Here is a 6,475-nt window from a genome sequence, read left to right as displayed (position 1 = left end):
TTATTAGAGGGAATACCAACAACACTAAAATAATGGGTCCGTTAAAATATTGTAACATAATGATCGACCAACATTAAGGAAAAGTCCCTTCAGAAGGCACAAGAAATACACAAAATGTGAGCATGTGCACACACACACACATACATAAATTCACACAAATAAAATAAGCAGTGTAGGCAGTGAACATTTATCCTGTTCTTCAATGTAATAAAAAATTAGTTGGAATATAATTTAGCAGAAAATTACTCCATGTGTTTCTCTATACTCATAGAGCTAGGGACCTGCTGAGAGATTTTGAGGCAATTATAATGAATGCTATGGTTTGTGGCTCAACACGCATTAAATATTTCATGACATCCCTGAGTATTGGCTCATGACTCCCAAGACCCTCAGTCTTTAAACTGAGAATATCAGCTTTCCTAAGTTTTGCTCTGTGGGATCTTGATTGTTCTAATCATTTTTCTCTTTTCTTTGACCAAAGTGATGACTATATTAACCAGACCTCCTGTTCTCTGATAACATCCTTCCAAATAGGTTGATTCTCAGGCAATGTGTATAGCTACTCAACCATCTGCCACATAATGCTACGTCAACTTGGAACACAGTGTAAATGGTGTGCACTGTCTTCTATGTAAGTGTTTTGTTTTGATTTGTTTATTGCTTTTTTAATTATTCTATGGCAAAATGGATAAGCTAACATAAACCATGGTGTGCCCTATAACTTATTCTCATATAATGCAATGTATCAGAGCAATGTAATTTACCAAATGACTTAATATGGCTTGATGCCTAATTCATCAAAATGGATAAAAATTATGTTATTTTATTTTAGAAGTTAACAACAAGAAACAAGCCTTAGTGAATTAATTCTTTTTTTGTGGTTATAACTTGTTCAGTGGTTCATAATGATTTAAATCTTTTATATTTGGGGGATTCACCAATGCAAAATTATACTTCTGAGTAAATCATGATTTTGGTTCTTACTGATATTCTTGATTCCTCTGTCATTTAAAGAATTTATTGGCATGATAATTTCCTCAGATTATACACACACATAGATAAAACATGCAAACATACACATATACACATGACTATATATATATGTATATATATATATGTAATTGGATTGGATGAACTCTAGGCTCCTTTGTGCTCTAAACAAATGATCTTCCAATTTCATGTGTAATATGATGGCCAGTGGCAGATTTAAAAAAAAAAAGCTATTATCCTTAGGGAAAATGTCAATCAGAAATACAGGAACTGTAGAGAAAGAAGTTGGCAAGTAATTACCCTGGTAGAAAAATTAGCAAACACCTGGTCCAGATGGTTTCACAGCTGAATTCTTTCATACTTTCCAAGAACAAAAAATCCTTGTGTTGCAATAATTATTTAAAAATATAGGGAAAACCAAACTATTTTCCTGCATGCCATTTTATTTGCCATCTCTGCTTATGAATCCTGGACCAGAATATATTTCTTCCTACATTTTCTGAAATTCCTATCTTCTTTCCTTTATTTTTTTGTTTGAATAGCATATTATTTTCCCAATTATATTTTAAAAACAATTTTTAACATCCATTGAATTTTATTCATTCTAAATTCTTTCTCTCACTTCTTCTTATTCCTCCCTGACATAGTAAGCAATTTCATATAGGTTATATACTTGCAATTGTGCAAAATATATTTCCATATGAGTAATGTTATGAAGGAAAACATACACTCAAAGGGGGGAAATATCATAATATAAAGAAAGTGAAAAATACTATGATTCAAATGAAATTTAGACTCAGTCAGATCTTTCTTTGGATGTGGATAACATTTTTCATCATCAGTCCTTTGGAATTATCTTGGATCACTGAATTGCTAAGAACAGCTAAATCATACAGTATTGTTGTTACTGTAAACAATTTTCTCCTTATTCTGCTCACTTCATTTTGCATCAGTTTATGTAAGTCTTTTCAGGTTTTTTTCTTTAATAATCATCCTACTTATCATTTTAATAGCACAAGCATGTCCACTAAAATCATAAAACACAACTTATTCAGCCATTTCCCAATTGATGGGTATCCCTCAGTTTCTAATTCTTTTATACTACAAAAAGAGCTACTATTAATATTTTTGTACAAATTGTCATTTATGCCTCTCACCCCACCTCCTTTTATTTCTTTGGTATGTAGACCTAGTAGTGGTATCGTTGGATTAAAGGGCATGCAGAGATTCATATACTTCTGGGCATAGGTCCAAATTGCACTACAGAATGATTGAATCAATTCACAGCTCCACTAACAGATCATTAATGTCCCAATTTTCCCCCATCCCTTTCATCATTTATCATGTTCCTTTTCTTTCATATCAGATAATCTGATAGGTCTGAGGTGATACCTTAGAATCTTTTAATTTGTATTCTTTAATCAAGTGGTTTAGTACATTTTTCATATGACTATAGGTATCTTTGATTTCTTTATCTGAAAACTGCCTTCACATTTTTTTTAACCATTCATCATTTGGAGAAAAAGCTTATATTCTTATTAATTTGATCCACTTCTATATATAGTTGAAAAAATGAGGTCTTTGTAAGACACTTACTTAAAAAAATTATCACCAGCTTTTTGCTTTTCTTCTAATCTTGGATTCATTGGTTTTGTTTGTGCAAAATCTCTTAAATGGGGGCAGAGTCAAGATGGTAGAGTAGAAGCACTACCTTCCAGCAGCTCTGGCTCCCACTGAGGACAGCCCAGCAGGCTGGCAGGAATCTGCCAGTGAAGTGCTCTGGGGGCAGACCCCAGGCCAGCAGAGTGGGAGGTTTTAGCCCCAGGGCGAGCCTGACCAGCCACAAGCTGGAGAAAATCCAGATCAACAGCAGCTGTGGCAATTTCCAGAATTATCAACACAGATTCAAAGGACAAAGTGAGAGATTAGTGCAGTCTGGACTTTGGGACCCAGTAAGTGGGAGTGTGTCAGCATTTGCTACCAGGGGGAGAAGCTGCTGAGATGCCGGCATGGTATGCCAGTGCCATGTGGAAGCTTCAGATCCAGCCTGCAGAGTGTAGGGAGACCAAAGGACCAGTCTTAGGGGTATTCACTCTTGCTTTAAGCTGCTTGGATCTGGATTGCAGCCTAGAGTGGAGGTCCTGAGGCATGTGTGCAGCTTGCCAGAGCATGTGGAAGCCTCAGACAGGGAACCCATTGAATACCTCTGGCAGCTGAGAAATCCCCAGTGTTTGGGACGAAAGCTTCCCTGTCTGGTGGCAGAGTCCTACAGTGGCAAAAAGCCCAAAAGTCAAGTAACTGAGGGCCAACATGACCAGACAAAGCAAACAAAGCAGACATAAGATTCCAACATTAGACTCCTATTTTGGGGACAAAAAGGAGGAAAGCATGGAACAGGAGGAAGACAGTGAAGTCAGAACTCCTGCACCAAAAGCATCAAAGGAAAATACAAGCTGGTTACAGGCCATAGAGGACCTGAAGAAGCAATTAAGAGAAGTGGAGGAAAAATTGGGAAGAAAAATGAGAACGGAGCAAGAAAATTATGAAATGAGAGTCAAAGCCTGATTGAGGAAAATAACACCTTAAAAAATGGACTAACTGAAATGGCAAAAGAGGCTCAAAAAGGCAATGAGGAGAAGAATGCCTTTAAAAGCCAAATTTGCCAGATGGAAAAAGAATCTCAAAAGCTCAATGAGGAGAATCATTGCTTCAGAATTAGATTGGAGAAAATGAAAGCTAATGACTTTATGAGAAATCAAGATGCTGTTAAGAGGTGAGAGAGTAATATAATGAGTGGAGATGGGGAGAGACAGAATGGGGGTAAAGTATCTCATATAGAAGAGGTAAGGGAAAATGGTTACATTGGAGGGGAAGAATAGGAAGGCAAAACGGAATGGGTCAAACTTATTCTCATTGAATTTGGCTTGGGGAGGTAATGGAATACACACTAAATAGGGTATCTCACCCTAAAGAAGAGTAGGTGGGAAGGGTGGATGATGGAAGTGAGGGCAGGCAGAGGAGGAGGGAAGTTGGAAGCTTTCAGTTTTGAAAAGGGATGGGATCAAAGTAGAGAATAGAATAAGTGGGAGGTGGGATAGGAGGGAGGGAAATATGGTCAGTCTTTTACAATATATCTACTATGTTATTTTTTTGCATTAGCTACACATGTACAACCTATATTAAACTGCTTATATTGCCAGTAAGGGTGGATGAAAAGGGAGGAAGGGAATGAATCTGGAATTCAAAGTTTTAAAATCAAATATATATATATATATATATATATATAATTATTATTATTAATACTATTTTACATATAATTGGGAAATAAGATATGCAGGCACTGGGGCCTAGAGATCCAACATGCCCTAATGGAAAAGTTCAAAGGGGTATGGGAGAAAATATGGGAGAGAGAAGAATGGATGGGAGGATATCCTGTGGGACTGCTATTTTGGGCTGGTGGGTAGGGGAAATACAGGGAGAAAATTTGTAACTCAAAATCTGGCGGAAATGAATGATGTAAATCTAAAGTTAATAAAACATTTGAAAAATGAAAAAAATGTCTTAAAGGTAATATTATCAAAATAATCCATATTACCTATTATATTGCTCTCTAGCACATATTTTGTTTTCAATTCTTCCCTTAATCATAGATCTGACAGTTAAATTATTCAGTGCTCCCTTATTTTCTTTATGGTGTCACCCTTTATGTCTGAATCATGTACTGTTTCGACCTTGTGTTGGTATACAATGTAAGATGTTTTTTTCTTCCATTTCCTCCATAATGTTTTCAAGTTTTCCCATTTTCTCTAACTGATTGTTCCATATATGGATGGTGTGGTGTTGGCTGGTGGAAAACCTATGCTTTCTTAGTATTGATTTTTAGTCCAAAATTATCACAAGCAGCAGAAAATGGATCTATACTTTTTTGCATCACAGAAAAAGGGGCTATCTTCAGTGCACAATCATCTGCAAACAGAAAATCATGCTCACGCCCCAACACTCCCTCCACTTTAGTCTTGGCTCATAGCTTTTCCCAGGTATAGAATTAACCATCAGTATGCTAGCTGACCTTGATGCCATGTTCATCCTCATTGAATGCATTTGACAATATGACTGAAAGCATCATGCTTAAAAATCATGGAAGCAAGCAAGGTGGATTAGTTCACTTACCTTGTATTGTATTTCCCAGGGATATACACATTGATAATGAGTTTGACACACACATTGCCAGAGCTGACCCAGTGACTGGGAGGCTCCAAAGGAAAGTATAGAAGAGAAGAGGTATTAGACTGACTATCAAACTGAAGGTATACAGAGCTATCATGCTCACTTCATTATTGTATGTTTGTGAAACCTGGAGAGTATGCCAGTTTCATGCCAGAAAACCGAATCATTTATGTTTGATTTGCCTTAGGAAGATTCTGAAGATCACCTCGCAGGACAAGGTACCAGACACTGAGGTCCTCATTCAAACTAAATTGGAAAGCATTCAAATTCTGCTTCAGACAGCACAACTCTGATGGACTGGACATGTTATTTTAATACAAAATGTATGCTTGCCAAAAAGATTATTTTATGGAGAACTCACATGGGCAAGTGTTCAGATGGTAGTCAGAAGTTATTCAAGGACACTCTCAGGGTCTCTCTTAAGAACTTTGGAATTAATTGTGTAAAATGGGAGACACTGTCACAGGATCACTCAGTGTGGCATGCACACATCAGAGAAGGTGCTGTGCTCTTTGAGCAAAACAGAATTGAAACAACTCAAAGGAAATGCAGAATGCATAAATTTAGAGTATCCACCCCAAATGTTCACACAAACTCTTTGTGCCTGACCTGTGGTAGAGCATCACAAGTTTGTATTGGTCCAATCACATTGAAACTTGACTCTAGCATAGTGATGTTATTGTGGTCCTCTTCAGTAATGGATAACAAGCAACCAACCAACCCATATTCCCAGCATGTTTTGAAGTATTTCTTGCCCCAAAGCTTAAATTTTGGGGTTTGTCAAGCACTTTGCAACTGTGGTCATTTACTATGATGTATTGTATTTATCCCACTGATCCTCCTCTTTATTTTTTACCTAGAATAGATTTTTTTATTCACTGGTTTATAATACTTTTTTGAGATCTGTTACTGATTGGTTACATTTGTTCACATTTTTTATTAAATTAGATACCTTGATATATTTGATCTTTTGTTTTTCCATTAATTTTGTTATTAATTTTATAGCTCTATAAAAACACTTTTTTAATTTTTTTATAGCACTGTATTAGTAAACTGATTTAGGTAGAATTGGCATTTGTTATTATATTGTATACAATGTTTTCCTGGCTTTGCTCATTTCAATTTACATCAGTTCATACAACAACACACAGGACTTTTCAGTTCTTTCCATGAAGTCTGCCTGTTCATCATTTTTTTATTGCACAATGGTATTACATTATATTAATATGCATCAGCTTATTCATTCATTCATCCCCCA

Source organism: Petaurus breviceps, unplaced genomic scaffold, assembly GCF_028583685.1.
Source record: "Petaurus breviceps papuanus isolate PSGF00001 unplaced genomic scaffold, PetGlider_PUasm1.0 47, whole genome shotgun sequence".
NCBI classification, from domain to species: Eukaryota; Metazoa; Chordata; class Mammalia; order Diprotodontia; family Petauridae; genus Petaurus; species Petaurus breviceps.
This window is presented reverse-complemented; position numbering follows the sequence as displayed.